This window comes from Gossypium arboreum, chromosome 10 (assembly GCF_025698485.1).
Source record: "Gossypium arboreum isolate Shixiya-1 chromosome 10, ASM2569848v2, whole genome shotgun sequence".
NCBI classification, from domain to species: Eukaryota; Viridiplantae; Streptophyta; class Magnoliopsida; order Malvales; family Malvaceae; genus Gossypium; species Gossypium arboreum.
Window position 1 is genome coordinate 107189849 of NC_069079.1, and position 17959 is coordinate 107207807.

The window sequence follows — 17959 nt, forward strand, 5'->3', positions numbered from 1 at the left end:
CACGTACTACGTATAATTATGCTAAACCTTATTTAACAGGAACTGAATCTAGCATAGTTAGACCTGCTATAGCTGCAAATACTTTTTAATTAAAACCTAACACTATTCAGATGATACAACAGTTTGTTCAGTTTGATGGTTTGCAGGATAAAGATCCCAATACTCACTTAGCGAACTTTCTAGAATTTTGCAATACATTTAAAATCAATGGCATTTCTGATGATTCCATACGTCTTCTGTTGTTTCCCTTTTCACTGAGAAACAAAGCTAAACAATGGTTTAACTCATTACCACGAGGGTCTATCACTACTTGGGAACAAATGACAGAGAAATTTTTACTAAAATATTTTCCGCCGGCTAAAACAGCTAAATTACGTAATGATATCTCTTCTTTTTTCCAGATGGATTTAGAAACACTCTACGATGCATGGGAGAGATACAAGGACTTACTGAGAAGGTGCCCTCACCATGGGTTACCGTTTTGGCTTCAAGTACAAACATTCCACAATGGCCTGAATCCCTCGACTCGGTAAATGGTTGACGCAGCTACTGGCGGAACCATCAACAATAAAACACCGGAAGATGCCTATGAATTTATAGAGGAAATGTTACTGAAAAACTATCAATGGCAAGTTATGATGACAAAGCCAACGAAAACAGCCAGCATTTATAACATCGATTCAGTCACCATGCTCTCTAATCAGGTAGAACTTCTCAATAAAAAGATTAACGGTTTACTTGGTTCCACGCAGGTACATCCAGTAATGAGCTGTGACTCAAGTGGCGGAGGTGTGCATATAGAATACCAACCTTTCAATCCTACAACTGAAGAAGAACAAGTCAAATATATGGGTAACAATAACTTCCGATCTCAAAATAACCCATATAGTAATACTTATAATGCAGGTTGGAAGAACCACCCAAATTTCTCCTAGAGTGGTCAAGGGAATCAAAAGCCACAGAATCCTCAGGGTTTTCAACCGCCACCTTATCAACAAGAGAAGAAACCAAACCTTGAAGAGATGCTATCTAAATTCATCTCGGCGTTAGAAACCCGTTTCCAAAATACCGAGACAACACTTAAGAATCAACAAGCATCGATCCAAGGACTCGAAACTCAGATAAGCCAGCTTTCTAAACTAATTTCGGAAAGACCACCAGGAAATTTATGTAATAATACCAAATCAAGAGAGCATGTCAAAGCGGTTACACTAAGGAGTGGAAAAGTATTAGCGGAATCTGAAAAGAAGTTAGCACCAGAAGCCATGGAAAGTGAGAGGAGGGAAGAAAAACTCGAAAATAGTGAAAAACCAGTGCCGGAGGAATATTCACCACCGGTTCCATATCCAGAAAAATTAAAAAAAGATCGCATTGATGCACAATTTAGTAAGTTTCTTGAACTTTTTAAGCAATTACATATCAACTTACCTTTTGTTGAAGCTATCTCGCAGATGCCTACATACGCAAAATTTTTGAAGGAGCTTTTAACAAATAAAAGGAAGTCCAAGGACTTATCTACAATAGAACTCAACGAGGAGTGCTCTGCCATACTCCAAAATAAGCTGCCAACCAAACTAAAAGATCCAGGAAGTTTTACTATCCCTTGCTTAATTGGTAATCTGAATATTAAAAAAGCACTAGCTAATTTAGGCGCTAGTATTAATTTGATGCCCTATAAAATGTTCAAACAACTTGGTCTTGGGGAACCTAAACCCACTAGGATGAGTATTCAATTAGCCGATAGATTTGTTAAATATCCTAGAGGTATTATAGAAGACGTACTCGTAAAAGCAGATAAATTTATATTCCTTGTTGATTTTGTTGTGCTTGACATAGATGAAGATGTGGAAGTACCCTTAATTTTAGGGTGCCCATTCCTAGCCACTGCTAGAGTTATGATTGACCTGGATGATGGTAAATTGGTACTTAGTGTAGGTGACGAGGAAATGATCTTTAAAATTTATGATGCTATGAGATTCTCTAGGGAACAGGATGATTCATGTTATTTCATTGACTCTATTGATCATATTACTCAAGACTCTTTTCAGGAAATTGATCAAGAAAAGACGACATTCACATACCCATATGGTACGTTCGCTTATCGTAGAATGCCTTTTGGATTATGTAATGCCCCTACTACTTTTCAGCGCTGTATGATAGCTATATTCGATGAACTCGTGGAAGATATCATAGAAGTCTTCATGGATGATTTTTCAGTATTCGGTAACTCTTTCCATCTCTACCTTAAAAATTTAAAACGAGTTTTAATAAGATGTGAGGAAACAAACCTCGTGCTTAACTGGGAGAAATGTCACTTCATGGTTCAAGAAGGTATTGTACTAGGGCATAAAATTTCTAGTAAAGGGATTGAGGTGGATAAATCTAAAAAAGAAACAATCAAAAAATTACCACCTCCTTGTTCAGTTAAGGCTATTAGAAGCTTTTTATGACATGCTGGCTTTTAATAGAAGATTCATTAAGGATTTTTCTAAAATAGCTAAGCCTTTAACTAAATTGCTAGAAAAAGATATACCTTTTAACTTCGATCAGGAATGTTTAGAAGCATTAATACTTTAAAGGATAAATTAATTAATGCTCCAATTATAATTATGCCTGATTGGAACTTGCCATTTGAACTAATGTGTGATGCGAATGATTTTATAGTAGGTGCAGTACTGGGACAGCAAAGAGACAAGCATTTCCAACCTATCTATTACGCCAGCAAAACCTTAATGGCTGCACAAGAAAACTATACTACTACGAAAAAAGAGTTGCTAGCTGTGGATTTTGCTTTTGATAAATTTCGATCATATCTCATATTGTTTAAAGTTGTTGTTTACACTGACCATTCCGCCCTTCGTTATCTTTTGACTAAAACCGATGCAAAACCTCGACTCATTCGATGTATTCTCCTTTTGCAGGAATTTGACTTGGAAATTTGGGACAAGAAAGGAGCTGAAAATCTCACGGCTGATCATCTGTCCAGGCTCGAGAAATCCAATACCAGAGAAATAGATGACGTGGAAATAAATGATTCATTCCCTGAAGAATAATTTTTCACTATATCTAACTCCGAGGTACCTTGGTTTGCAGATATCGCGAATTTTTTAACTGCTAACATTATCCCAAAAGGGTTAACACACCAGCAAAAGAAGTAATTCTTTAATAATGTGAAAAACTACTTTTGGGACAATCCATTTTTGTTCCGCAGATGTGCAGATCAAGTCATCAGAAGATGCGTTACAGGATCAGAAATATCAAAAATATTGGAACACTGCCACTCAGGGCCAATCGGAGGACACTATAGTAGAACTAAGACCGCACACAAAATACTTGAATCAAGTTTTTATTGGCCTTCGTTATTCAAAAATGCTATCAGGTATGTTACTTTATGTGACAAAGGCCAACAGACAAGTAACATATCTAAACATGATGAAATGCCTCAAAACTATATGCTTTCTTGTGAAATATTTGACATGTGGGATATCGATTTCATGGGCCCATTCCCCAGTTCATTCGGAAATAAATATATCTTAGTAGCAGTCGAATACATGTCCAAATGGGTAGAAGCCTAAGCTTTACCTACTAATGATGCTAGAGTGGTAGTAGGTTTTCTTAAAAAACTCTTTTCAAGATTCGGAACACCTAAAGCAATTATCAGTGACAGGGGCACATATTTTTGTAATACCCAATTTGACAAAACCCTAAAAAAATACGGAGTTCATCATAGAATAGCCACCCCATACCATCCTCAAACTAATGGACAAGTTGAAGTAGCAAACCAAGAACTCAAACGGATCCTTGAAAAAACAGTAGAATCAAACAGAAAAGACTGGGCAACAAAAATAGACAATGTCTTACGGGCTTACAGAACCGCTTTTAAGACTCCTATCGGGACATCACCTTACAGACTTGTTTATGGAAAAAGTTTTCATCTCCCATTCGAACTAGAACATAAAGCCTTTTAGGCTATTAAATTTCTAAACCTTGATCCCAAACTTGCAGGAAAAAACAGGTTGATGCAACTGAACGAGCTAAATGAATGGCGAGTCAATGCAAACAAAAATTCATGCCTATACAAGGAAGCTAAAAAGTAGCGTCATGACATTCGTTTAAAGCAACGAAAACAATTTGAAGTTGGAGGTCTCGTCTTACTATACAACTCAAGACTCAAATTGTTTCCCGGGAAACTAAAATGATGATGCTCAGGACCCTTCGTAATTCAATCTGTTCATCCATATGGCACGATAGAGGTAAGTCACCCATCATATGGTACTTTCAAAGTAAACGGACAACATCTCAAACTTTATAATGGTGAGGATTTTAAAGTGATGGAGAGGAGCTACAACTCCACAAACCGCCCTGAGTATACTAACAAGGTAACAGTCAAGCTTAGACTATAAACAAGTGCTTCTTGGGAGGCAACCCAAGTACTAACGATTTTAAATTATTTTAAATTCCAGTTTTAAACATTTAGGTCACTAACAGAGTATTTGAAGCACAGGTTCCCAGCACCACACGGCCGGTAACACGACCGTCCTTAAGGCCTTGTGACCAACACGGAGGGAAACACGGTCGCGCGATACGACCGTGTGAAAACAGGGTACATGATTTCCCCAAAACACGGGATGCGATAAATCCCCACGACCGTGCGACATGGCCATTGATGAACTTCATAAATGACCACAGGCGTGGAAATGAAAAAAACACGGGTGTGCCAAGGGCAAGGCTCGATTCTGTTTCTTCGACACTGGATAGAGACACGTCTATTCCATTAAACCGTGGACAATAATACACGGCCATGGTACCTTCACACACGGGCGTGGGAGAAACGAACAAAGCTAGGCACGACCATGCAACATGGCCGTGTGCCACACACGGGCGTGGACCTAGGTCGTGTTCACCTCCCCTATATAAGCAAACCACTGTTCATTTTCCTTTTTCTTTCAAAACCCTAGCCGAAATCTACCCTTCTCCACTTCCTAATCCCTATCCCAACCACCCTCTCATCCAGTTCATGCGGCGGCTTCATATGCTGACATCTCTGAGTGCCTCACCCAATTCGAGCAGCAGTGCTTTCAACGATTTAACAACATTGATGCTACTCTACAGCAGATTTGTCAGCACATCCACATCTCATCGCCAGTCCCACCTCACGAACCATCCAGCGATGAAGATGTTTAGAAATATTTATTTATTATTTTATGTTTTTAATTGTTATCGAAACAAATTTTTATTTTTTAAATTTTAGAATTCTTTTTTATTATTATTAATCCAAGTTATTTCTTTTCGAGTTATTATTCTTCCTAATATCTCCTAAAAAGTTCCTGATTTTATCACAGTTATATAGAGCTCTTAAGCTCATCATCATATAGGAACTACAACTCCACCGGGGAAGGTTGTCCATGACTGCCATGTCCTGTTCGACCACGACCATAGCTACCACTAGATATAATATTCTTTTGGCACAGGACTTATGGCCTAATGAACCTCTACGACCGCCGGAGTATCCTACTCCACTCTCAAACCGATCACTCTCCAGAACTCTAAGTTCAAGGAATTCATCATACAGGAAGTTTCACTTTTCTCCCTATCTTATTTTTATTCTCTAACATCTATCTTTGTACATTGCGGGCAATGTACATCTTAGGGATATTTATTTCACTATCAGAAAAAAAGGCCTAAATAATCACCTTGTTCTCATGAAAAACTCTCATATCATATTTAGGATAAATTTTAATTGATTTTTTATTTTGATTGATATATCTTGAATTAAAACATAGGGATTTATGCATTGATTATTTAAACTTTAAGACACTAGAGAATCAAGCATGATAAGTTGATTTTTAAGAAATTAAAATTATAGATTGTTTCCCCAAGTCTAGGTATTACTTTGAATTAGAATTCATGAGTCTAAACATCAAAAATCCATAATTTTTGTGAGATTTTGAGCCTTTTGAGCATCTATTCATCTGTCATGCTCACTTTTATTATTACTTTGAGTCGTCGAGATTGAACTGTTATTCTAGAACTTGCTTGATTATGCATGTCGAGACCACACCATTTGATTTGATATATCAAAATGATTAAGACACTTAGGATTAACCCACTCATGCCATGAAAAGCCTACCTCTACGATTAACCCCTAGTAAACGCCCTTGAGCCCAACAAACCAATTCTTGTACTACCCTTAATATTAACCTTTAACCCATTATTGTTGAAATCCCCTAAATTAATCCCCATTCTTGTCGAGATTTGAGTTGAATGGATTGCCTAGATAGTTTTGTCTTGATATTTAGTCTATATTTTTTAACTTGTTCTTAAAAAAACAAACAAAAAAAAACTATGTATACATATCTGTAATTTCATATTTTGAGAAAAGCTTTGTTGTACGCAAGTGAAGATTAACTTTTTTTCTAGTTAAGGTAACTTTTCAAGTCAATCTCGATTCTAACCCTTTCTTTCAGCTTGTGACCACACCCCCTAACCAAGCCTCATTACAACCTTCTAAAGAACTTTTGATTGATGTATCATCTTAAAATTATAGTGGTGGAGATTTGATTTTCATGCAAGCCTATAGTAATGACATTTCATTATTTACTATTGAGTGCTTCATTTATTGTCCTTAAACACCTCGAGTGATTTGAGTGAATCTATGTGAAACTCTGTGATATTCTGAATCAAAGGTAATTACTTAGATGCGGAGAGACACTTATGTTTGCATGATTAAATACTCAACTTGGAATGTTTGAAACTTTTATGTTCCTTTAGTTGGATTCTCAATATATGATTACCTATGGATTGTTTTGAGATATTATCGATAAAAATTATAAGTTAAGGAGAATTTATTTTGATTATGAGTTGAGGATTTTGCTTAAGGACAAACCAATGCTTAAGTGTGGGGGTATTTGATAAACCGTAAATTATACATATCTTTACCCCATATTTAAAGCATTTTATAGATGATTTATCATTATAATTGGTGAATTTGATACTCCTAATACTTTAATTTCATGTTTTGTACTTAAGAGAGCACCAAGAGTCAAAAGGAGTAAAATATGAGCCAAAAAGGGACAAAACGGACCAAATCGAGAAGATGACACGGCCTAAGCCTTGCCACACGGGCGGCTCACATGCCTGTGTCTTTTGAGGGTGTCGACCAAGGCTTTCATGATTCACACGGCCTGTCCATTGACCCACATGGCCGTGTACAATTTAACGGATCGAATACGGCCTGGAAATCACGTCACACGGGCGTGTTCCTGCAGAGCCCAAGTTAAGTCCAATTCGGAAAAGGCCACTTTTGAGGGTTTTTAGGCATTCCAAAGCCTATAAATACACACTAGAGGAGGAGGAAAAGAAGGACGGAGAAGGAGGGTAAGGAATTACCACAAGAAAGCCAATTGATCTATCTTAGAAGCCGGATTCATTATCAAGACAGAAGATCTCTCCTCAATTTCCCTTCAGGAGTTTTGGGTTTTCTTTATGTTTTGTATTCTTTATCCTTCTAAGATGTTTTCTTATTTATTTATGAACTAAATCCTCTAAATACCTAAGGGGAATGAAACCTAATACGAATCTTGTTATTATTTTCTGAATCGTACGATAAATATTTAACTTGTTCTTAATTATGTATACTGAATTCTTGTTTTGATATCCCAGGATACTGATTCAAGACATACTCTTATTCAGAGGAGGAATAGACCTTGTCTAAGAGTACTTTTGTCATAATTAAGCGGAGTTGGTTGCGCATCTAGAAATAGGGTGACAAGATTTTGCCGGATTAGGGTGAAACCTAATAAGGGGATCCATAGATCGAGTTAATGCAACCCTAGAGTGTTAATTAGAGAAAAGTCTTAGTTATTCAATTTAGGGATTAGACGTTATTAGTCTTGAATAGGGATAATAACATAACTTAGGGATCTCTACGGAACAATTTGAATGAATACATCGTCCAGTTCGGAGCCAGAATAACAAGTAAAGTCTAGGTGGATTTTTCCTTAGGTATTGTGTTCATTCAATCGATTTTCCCAAAAGCAATTCGCCAATTCTTTTTCTCTGTGCGTTCTTAGTTTAATTAGTTAATTAAAACAAAACCCCATTAGTTTTAGGCTAGACAATAAAAAGATAGTTATTACTAGTACTTTTGGTTCCCTTGGGTACGATATCCCAGTCTTGCCATTACTATACTATTGTTCGATAGGTGCGCTTGCCTTTTCGTTGTGATAATAATTAGTCTAGGTTTGATCTTCAATATAAATATTTATTACTTGTTACGAATCACGCGATTGGAGAGAGGTTGAGTTTGGTATCGAGATGGCTCCTGGTATGACACCAATCTCGATTGCACCTTATAGAATGACCCCCACTGAGTTAAAGGAGTTGAAGGTACAGTTCCAAGAATTAACAGATAAAGGTTTTGCTAGACCGAGTTACTCACCATGGGGTGCTTTAGTACTTTTTTGTGAAAAAGAAGGACTAGTCGATGAGGTTATGTATCGACTATAAAAAACTTAACAAAGTAATGGTAAAGAACAAGTATCCCTTGCCAAGGATTGATGATCTCTTCGATCAACTAAGAGGAGCCACTGTATTTTCTAAAATAGATTTGAGGTCAGGTTACTACCAGTTAAGAGTCAAGGAACAAGATGTGTCGAAGACTGCTTTTCGGATGAGATATGGGCATTACAAATTTCTTGTTATGCCTTTTGGATTGACAAATGCCCCAGCGGTATTTATGGACTTGATGAACCGCATCTTCCAACCGTATTTGGATAGGTTCATCGTCTTTTTTATTGATGACATCTTGGTTTATTCACGTAACGAAAATGAGCACGCGGAGCATTTGAGAACTATGTTGCAGATCTTGAGGGATAAGCAACTTTATGCCAAGTTTAGTAAGAGCAAGTTTTGGCTCAAAGAGGTAGGGTTTCTAGGACATATAGTATTGGGTGATTGAATCCGAGTTTATCCAAATAAGATCTCCGCCATTGTGGACTGGAAACCACCAAGGAATGTGACAGAGGTTCACACTTTTCTTAGGCTAGCGAGATACTATAGACGATTTGTAAATGGATTCTCTATGATAGCTACACGATAACAAGGCTACTGCAGAAAGATGTCAAGCTTGAATGGACAGAAGAGTGCCAACAGAGCTTCGGGAAATTAAAGGCTTTGTTGACTGAAGCCCCAATTTTGGTGCAACCTGAGTCGGGCAAGGAATTTGTAGTTTTTAGTGATGCCTCCCTAAACGGTTTAGGGTGTGTGCTAATGTAAGAAGACAAGGTTATAGCCTATGCCTCGAGACAACTAAAACCACATGAGAGAAATTATTCGACCCATGATTTAGAGCTAGCAGCTGTGGTGTTCGTACTGAAGATTTGGCGACACCATTTGTATGGTGTGAGATACCGAGTATTTACTGATCACTAGAGTCTAAAGTATTTAATAACTCAGAAAGAGTTGAATTTGAGGCAACGATGATGGTTAGAGCTAATAAAAGATAATGAGTTGATCATTGACTACCATCTAGGAAAGGCGAACGTAGTTGCCGACGCTTTGAGTAGAAAGTTGTTGTTTGCTTTGAGAGCTTTGAACGCTCAGTTGACCGTATCTAATGATGGTTCGATCCTAGCAGAGCTGAGAGTTAGGCTGACTTTTCTTCATGATATCCAAGAAGCTCAGAAAAATGATGAGAAGTTGCAAGCTCAGAAAAGTCAGTGTGAGTTAGGTGTTAAATTAGATTTTTAGACTGGTACCAACGGATGTTTAATGTTCAAAGGTAGAGTTTGTGTACCTAAAGATAGTGAGCTTATTCAGAAGATTTTACGAGAGGCACATAGTGGTAGTTTGTCCGTCCATCCGGGCAGTGTAAAAATGTATAACGACCTGAAGAAAATGTATTGGTGGTCGGGAATGAAAAGAGATATTTCAGAGTTTGTTTCCAAGTGTTTAGTGTGTTAGCAAGTAAAGGTTGAAAACCAGGTACCTTCTAGGCTACTTCAACCTATTATGGTTCCAGAGTGGAAATGGGATCATATCACCATGGATTTCATGACCAGTTTGCCTCTAACCTCAAAAAAGAGAGACGCAGTATGGGTTATTGTCGATAGACTCACTAAGTCAGCCCACTATACCAGTGCGTACTGACTACTCCCTTGAGAAATTAGATGACTTGTATGTATCCAAAGTTGTGAGACTACATGGTGTACCGTTGTCGATTGTTTCAAATAGAGACCCGAGATTCACCTCAAGATTTTGGAAGAGGTTGCAAGAGGCTTTAGGAACCAAGTTGAGTTTCAACACGACTTTTCATCCACAGACTGATGGACAGTCAGAAAGAGCAATACAGATCTTAGAGGATATGTTGAGATGTTGTGTTCTTGAATTCCAAAGAAGTTGGGAAAAATACTTACCATTGGTTGAATTCGCCTATAACAACAACTATCAGTCGAGTCTGAAAATGGCGCCTTATGAGGCTTTGTATGGGCGAAAGTGCCGAACGCCCTTATTCTGGACTGAGTTGAGAGAGGGTCAGATCACGTGGTTGATTTGATCAAAGAGGCTGAGGAAAAAGTTAAGGTGATTCGTGACCATTTGAAAACCGCCTCGGATAAATAAAAATCCTATGTGGATTTGAAACAAAGGGAGATTAAATTTGAAGTCGGGGATAAGGTATTTTTGAAAGTTTCCCCGTGGAGGAAAGTCCTCAGATTTGGTAGAAAAGGCAAGTTGAGTACTCGTTTTATAGGACCTTATGAGGTGACCGAGAGAGTAGGGCCTATTGCCTACTGTTTGGGTTTCCCGCCAGAGTTAGAAAAGATTCACGGCATATTTCACGTGTCCATGCTATGTCGATACAAATCAGACCCTTCGCATGTAATTACACTAACTGAAGTTGAGGTTCTTCAAAATATGAATTATGGTGAAGAACCAGTCAAGATCTTAGTTCGAGAGGTCAAACAGTTAAGGAATAAGAATATACCACTTGTGAAGGTTTCGTGGCATAGACATGGAATTAATGAAGCCCAATGGGAACCCGAGGAGTCTCTGAGAGATCAGTATCCAAACTTATTCACCGGTAAGATTTTTGAGGACGAAAATCCCTAGGGGGAGAAATGTTACAACCCGATTTATGTAACACCCCGAACCCGAGACCGTTGCCGGTGTCGGACACGAGGGGCTAACAAGCCAAAACCACTTATGGCACCGACCAATTTGACATTCCCAGGCAAGCTGGAAAACTGCATCGCTGTCGCCTTAAAAAGCATATCTCGAGTTTCACACCTCGGAAACTGATTCCGTAAATTTTCCCTGAATTTAGACTCATATATCCATCCATGGATTTATTTCTAGAATTTTTGGTCGGGCCAATTGGTACAGTTTATTAGTTAAAGTCACCCATGTTACAGGGGTCGACTACACTGACCTTCGTGCATTACAACTTAAATATCTCTCTGTAAAGGGTTTTAATACTGATGCCGTTTATTTCTAATGAAACTAGACTCAAAAAGGAATCTGGAAATATAAGGCATGACTTCTAATTCATTCTGTATAATTTATGGTAAATTTTCAAAGTCGCGACAGGGGACCCAGAAACCGTTCTGGCCCTGTCTCACGAGAACTTTAATATCTCTCGGTATACTGTTCATATGATCGTTTCGTTACTTTCATATGAAAATAGACTCGTCAAGGTTCGATCAAATAATTTATTCACTATTTAACACCGTTCCTACAAATTTTGGTGATTTTCCACATCCACGTCACTGCAGCTGGCAGCATCTGTTTTTAAGGTAGGCTTTACCTATATTGTAGTTCCCATGAACCAACTATAGTCTAGTCATACTTAGGTCCACATATGATCATATTTAGCCATTCCAATGGCTGATCATGTGACCAACTCTCTCATTCAAACCATAATCACATCATGAAACCAAATATAATTACAAACCACAAATGGTCTAATTCCATACTCCACTATTACGAACCATTTTCGCATGGCCGTACACATATACATCACAAGTACTTAAAACAACCGAGGGTAGTCCTATACATGCCATATCCGAACTCAACTAAAGGAGTACCAAAAGGGGCTTTGATAGTGTGGTTGACTTCAACTTCTATGATCCCGAATCCGATCGCTAACGAGCAAAATCTATAAACAGAGAAACAAAAAAGCGGAGTAAGCAATTTATGCTTAGTAAGTTTGAGCCATAATATACACACAACCAAAGCATAGCATTCAAGTAGCTAAACAATAATTCATATGCACAATTTCTCAAAGACATGCTTACTTCACAATCCCAACTCTTGTATTCATACACAAATAACGGCCTAGTTAATGCCGATAGCTCATTTATCATTAGGCGAATATTCATACGCACTTACTCATAGTGTGCAAAGCACACACAAAACATACCTTGTTGTTGGGAATTTCACAAGTGCATTAACTGAAAATTTTCCAGCAGCTTATAAATTTCAAATCACATACCTTCGGAGTTTATCCGGATATAGCTACTCGTTCAAAACACCTTGGGACATAGCCCGATTATGGTAACTGCACAAATGCCTTGGGACTTAACCCGGATATCACAACTCGCACAATTGCCTTGGGCTTAGCCCGATATCATAGCTTCGCACAATTGCCTTGGGCTTAGCCGGATATCTGGTCGCACAATTGCCTTGGGCTTAGCCGGATATCACAATTCACACATTTGCCTTGGGCTTAGCTTTGGATATCACAATTCGCACATTCATTCACATCTTTGTTTCAATTTCATAACAAACTTTAATGCACATTTTACTTAATCAAAAATATCATTTCGGCTCAATGGCCATATACAAGGGCACAATTTCGATTGCTTATTACTTCATCAATCGAATCAAAATCTAAGTTCAATACTAAAACTTACCTCGGATGTTGTCGAGCGATTCGATGGCTATTCGACTACTTTTCCTTCCCTTTATCGGATTTGGTCCCCTTTGCTCTTGAGCTTAATTTAACAAATAATTTGATTCAATCATTTGAGTATCGAAAAGAAGAACTCAAGGCACTTAGCCCACATATATTCACTAGACATTAAAGTCACATAAGTGCGGAATTCATGAATCGACTCAACCCACAAAGCCTTCAACATGCTTACTCATGGCGAACAACACAACCTCTTAGGTACTCATTCATGGCCGATTATGCATGTTGATGTTGAGGCCAATTACATGTTTAACACCACACATGAATGGCACACATTTTACTAGCTAATGCTTTACATATTGTAGCTCAATACTTATAATATAGCATCAAGCACTCATATGGCCGATTATACTTAGTCATTCTTGCACCAAATCAACAATAAATTCCAAGATTTTCACATCATATGTGTACTAGGCGAATGTACTTGCAATTTCACAACCATTCTTCAACATTTTCTTCTTTAAACAAACATATTTATCACTTACTTCATAATCAAAACATCATGTGCAAACATATACACACATATAGGTGCAAGGCGAATCTCAAGGGTTCATACCCATCCAAACACAAATTTTACCAATCAAGTAACAAGCATAAATCATGCTCATGAATGCACCATGGCCGAATACATCACAACCATACCCTTTTAACTTTGGTCATGGTTAAACAAAGAATTCAATGTCCTACTCAAGAATACTAAAAAGAAATTTCAAGAGTAGTCAATCCTTCATTACATGCATCATCAACAAGCTTCACATTTAGCATGCAATGGCTTTAACACAATATCAACCTTGGCCAAATACCATTTCCATGGTACAACAAGGATTTGAACCATGGGCTAACATGAACATCAAGTTAGCAACTAAAACATGCATGGAACTCATGACACAACCTCATACATACCTTAATCTTGGTACAAGTATGGCCAAATCTCCTTCTAGTTCTCTTCTTAAACCAAAAATGGAGCAAAATCCTTTCTTCCTCCTTATGATTTTCGGCCAAAAGATGAGAAAGGATGAACACAACAATTTTTTTTCTTCCTTCTTTCTCAACTCACGGCAGGGGGAATACCACACTCACACACATTTTTTTCATTCTTTTATCACCCATACACCTTTGTTTATTATTTCACCCTAATGCACCAACAAAACATGTTTCATGACATGTTTAGCCCATACCCTCTTGTCATGGCGGCCACTTCATGTTAGGGGAATTTGACATGCAAATCCCTTATCTTTGCATGCATTATCAACTAGTCATCACACATTTCCCCATCATACTTTCAAAGTTTACTACTAGGTCCTTTCTAGTGAAATTCACATTTATAACTCTAAATCGAAACATCAAAATGTCACACATGAATTAACACATATTATAGGCATCAAAATAAATTATAAATTATTTTTATGCCTCGGTTTTCATGGTCCCGAAACCACACCCGACTAGGGTCAATTTTGGGCTGTCACAACTCTCCCCACTTGAAATTTTCGTCCCGAAAATCTTACCGTAAATAGGTTTGGGTAACGCTCTTTCATAGGGCTCTTGGGTTCCCAAGTAGCTTTTTCCATCCGTGTTTGAGCCATAACGCTTTTACTAACGGAACCCTTTTGTTTCGCAACTCCTTCACTTCACGAGCTAGGATACGAATCGGTTCTTCTTCATAACTCACATCGGATTGAATTTCAACCTCTGATGGACTAATTACGTCTGACGGATCGGATCTATAGCGTCGAAGCATCGAAACATGAAAGACATCGTGAATCTTTTCAAGTTCAGGGGGCAAAAAATCAAACGATATGCAACTGGACCGACTCGCTCGGATATCTCATATGGCCCAATGAACCTCGGGCTCAACTTGCCCTTACGGCCGAATCGAGTATCTTTTTCCAAAGCGAAACCTTGAAACACTTTATCTCCCACGATGCTCGATGTCTTTACGCTTGGATCCACGTCGACTTCGACGATCGGAGGCTATCTTGATTTTCACGGATCACTATCACTTTACATTCAGCATCTTTAATCAAGTCCACCGAAAATTTTGCTTTCACCGAGCTTCGTCCAACACAATGGTGTACGGCATTTACGCCCGTACAAGGCCTCGTAAGGTGCCATCTTAATACTTGATTGAAAACTATTGTTGTGCGAATTCAATCAAAGGCAAATATCGTTCCCATGAACCCCGAACTCGAGGATGCAACATCTTAACATATTCTCAAGTATCTGAATCATCCGCTCGGATTGACCATCGGTTTGGGGGTGAAAAGCGGTCTTTGAAATGCAACCGTACCCGAGCCTCTCGCAACTTCTTCCAAAATCGCGAGGTAAATCTCGGATCTCTATCCGACACGATGGAAATAGGCACCCGTGTAATCTCACAATCAGAAGCGTACAATTCGGCTAGTTTATCCATTGAAAAATCCGTGCGTCACGGGGACAAAGTGAGCCGACTTAGTCAATCTATCTACAACGACCCAAATCGCATCTTTCTTACTCACGACAATGGCGGTTCGGATACAAAGTCCATTGTGACTCGATCCCATTTCCACTCGGGTATCGTGATCGGTGAAGTAATCTGAAGGCACTTGATGTTCCGCTTTCACTTGTTGACATATTAAACACCTCGAAGCGGCGTCGGAGATGTCTCGTTTCATACCATGCCACCAAAATCGACGTTTCAAATCATTGTACATTTCCGTACTCCCGGGTGGATCGCCATTCGGCTACAATGGGGTTCTTTGAATTATCGAAATATGTTCGAATTCTTTGGAACACAGACGATTCTCAACCTCAAACAATCGTCATCATCGATTTGAAACTCCGATTCCTTGTTGAAACACACTCGGCCCGTTTTGCAACCAGCTCATCGTCGACTTTACGAGCATCACGAATTTGGCGTATCAATAATGGTTTGGCTTTCAATTCAGCTACTAACACATTGTCGGATCGAGCGGACAAGTGCACGTTCATCGCTCGTAAAGCTAAAAATGATTTACGACTCAAGGCATCCGCAACCACATTCGCCTTTCCGGGTGATAGTCAAAGACCAGCTCATAATCCTTTAACAGCTCGAGCCAGCGTCTTTATCATGATTTAAGTCTCTTTGAGTCATCAAATATTTGAGACTTTATGATCCGAATACACATGGGACTTTTCACCAAATAAGTAATGTCGCCATATCTTTAAAGCGAATACGATAGCAACCAATTCGAGACCATGGGTGGGATAATTTTTCTCATGTGGCTTTAATTGCCTCGGCGCGATAGGCCACAACGCGACCTTCTTGCATCAATACGCAACCTAACCCAAGTAGGGAGGCGTCACTATAGATGACAAACTCTTTGCCGATTCGGGTTGCACTAGAATTGGGGCTTCATCAAATAAGTTTTCAGTTGATCGAAACTTTTCGACATTTCTCCGTCCATTCGAACTTAACATCCTTTTGGAGTAAGCCGTCATTGGCGTGGCTATCGTTGAGAAACCTTTTACAAATCGTCGGTAATAACCGGCAAGCCCCAAAAACTCGAACCTCGATAATATTTCTCGGAGGCTTCCTATTAAGTATGGATGAAATTTTGTTGGTCGACTCGAATACCGTCACAGATACCACATGTCCCAAGAAGCTAACCTCTCTTAACGAACTCACACTTGCTGAACTTAGCATATAATTGCTTATCCCATAAGATTCGCAACACTAACCTCGGTGTTCAGCATGTTCGGCCTCATTTCTTGAATAGACCAAGATGTCATCAATGAACACGACTACGAACCGATCCAAATATGGTTCAAGATCCGATTCATCAAATCCATTTTCGAGAACACCGAGGCTCCCTTGGTTGATCGAACAAATCATTGCTACTGTGGTAATGGATATTTGTTCTTTATCGTCGCTTTATTAAGGCGGCGATAGTCGATCACGACCTTATGGTTCCACCCTTCTTTTCACAAACAACCTTTGGTGCACCCCAAGGTGAAAAACTCGAGGCGAGCAAAACCTCTATTCACCAATTCTTGCAACTGAGCTTTCAACTCCTTTAATTAGTTGGTGCCATACTATACGGACTATCGAAATTGAAGTGGTACCGGTACCAATTCAATGCCAAACTCTATTTCCGAACAGGTGGTAAACCCGGCAATTCTTGAGGAAAACATCCGGTATTCACAAACCAGCGACCTGATTCGAGTTTCTTTTCTAACTCCTTGTCATCTAGAACATACGTAAGGTATGCTTCGCACCCTTTCTTACGTATTTACGGGCCAACATTCTTGATATTACAGTTGGCCACCCTTTTAAGTCCGTAGACTCAACCCGAATTATCTCGTTATTCGTACACCTCGGATCAATGGTCTTGCTTTTTCAATTTACAACCACATCGTGCATGGTCAACCAATCCAAACCAAGAATAACGTCGAATTAGCCGAATGGCAAAAGCATCAAGTCCATGGGAAAACAAGAACCTCGAAATACTAGGGCCTTTTCTTACACACTTTGTTGACAAGCACGTAATGACCCAAGGGTTTGACACCGAATTACAAACTCGATGAGACTCAATGGGCAAAGTCTTCTTTGGATGCTAAGGTTTCGTATATATAAGAATGAGTAGGACCGGGGTCAATCAAAGCAATCACATTAGTGTAAAGGAGAGTAAGAGTACCGGTAATAACATCTAGCGAGGAAGCATGCTCACGTGCGTGTATGGAACAAGTCTTAGCAGGAGCACGAGCCTCGGATCTGATGGTAGCATCTCTAGATCCTCTCGACCGCCACTAGCATTGCCCATATTTCTAGGTGGCCCACCTCGAGTTGTGGTAGCACCGGGTTCCCACTTTGATTTACGTTTTGTTCGAGATAAACTCGGGCAATCCTTAATGAAATGATCGATGATCCGCACTTATATGAGGCGGTCACGGAATCTACAACTCCTAGAATGCCACTTGCCACAATATTGGCACTCCGTTCTGTCTCGACGATCATTGCCAACCTGGCGATCA

The 17959-nt window shown here is 39.1% G+C and overlaps 1 non-coding gene across 1 annotated transcript; it reads right to left on the minus strand.

The window, feature by feature from the left end:
- Window positions 1–368: 368 nt before the first annotated feature.
- On the minus strand, window positions 369–475 carry LOC128283102 (small nucleolar RNA R71). The gene has a single exon (XR_008273444.1). It is a non-coding gene; the product is annotated as a small nucleolar RNA R71 (small nucleolar RNA).
- Between the last annotated feature and the right edge of the window lie 17484 nt (window positions 476–17959).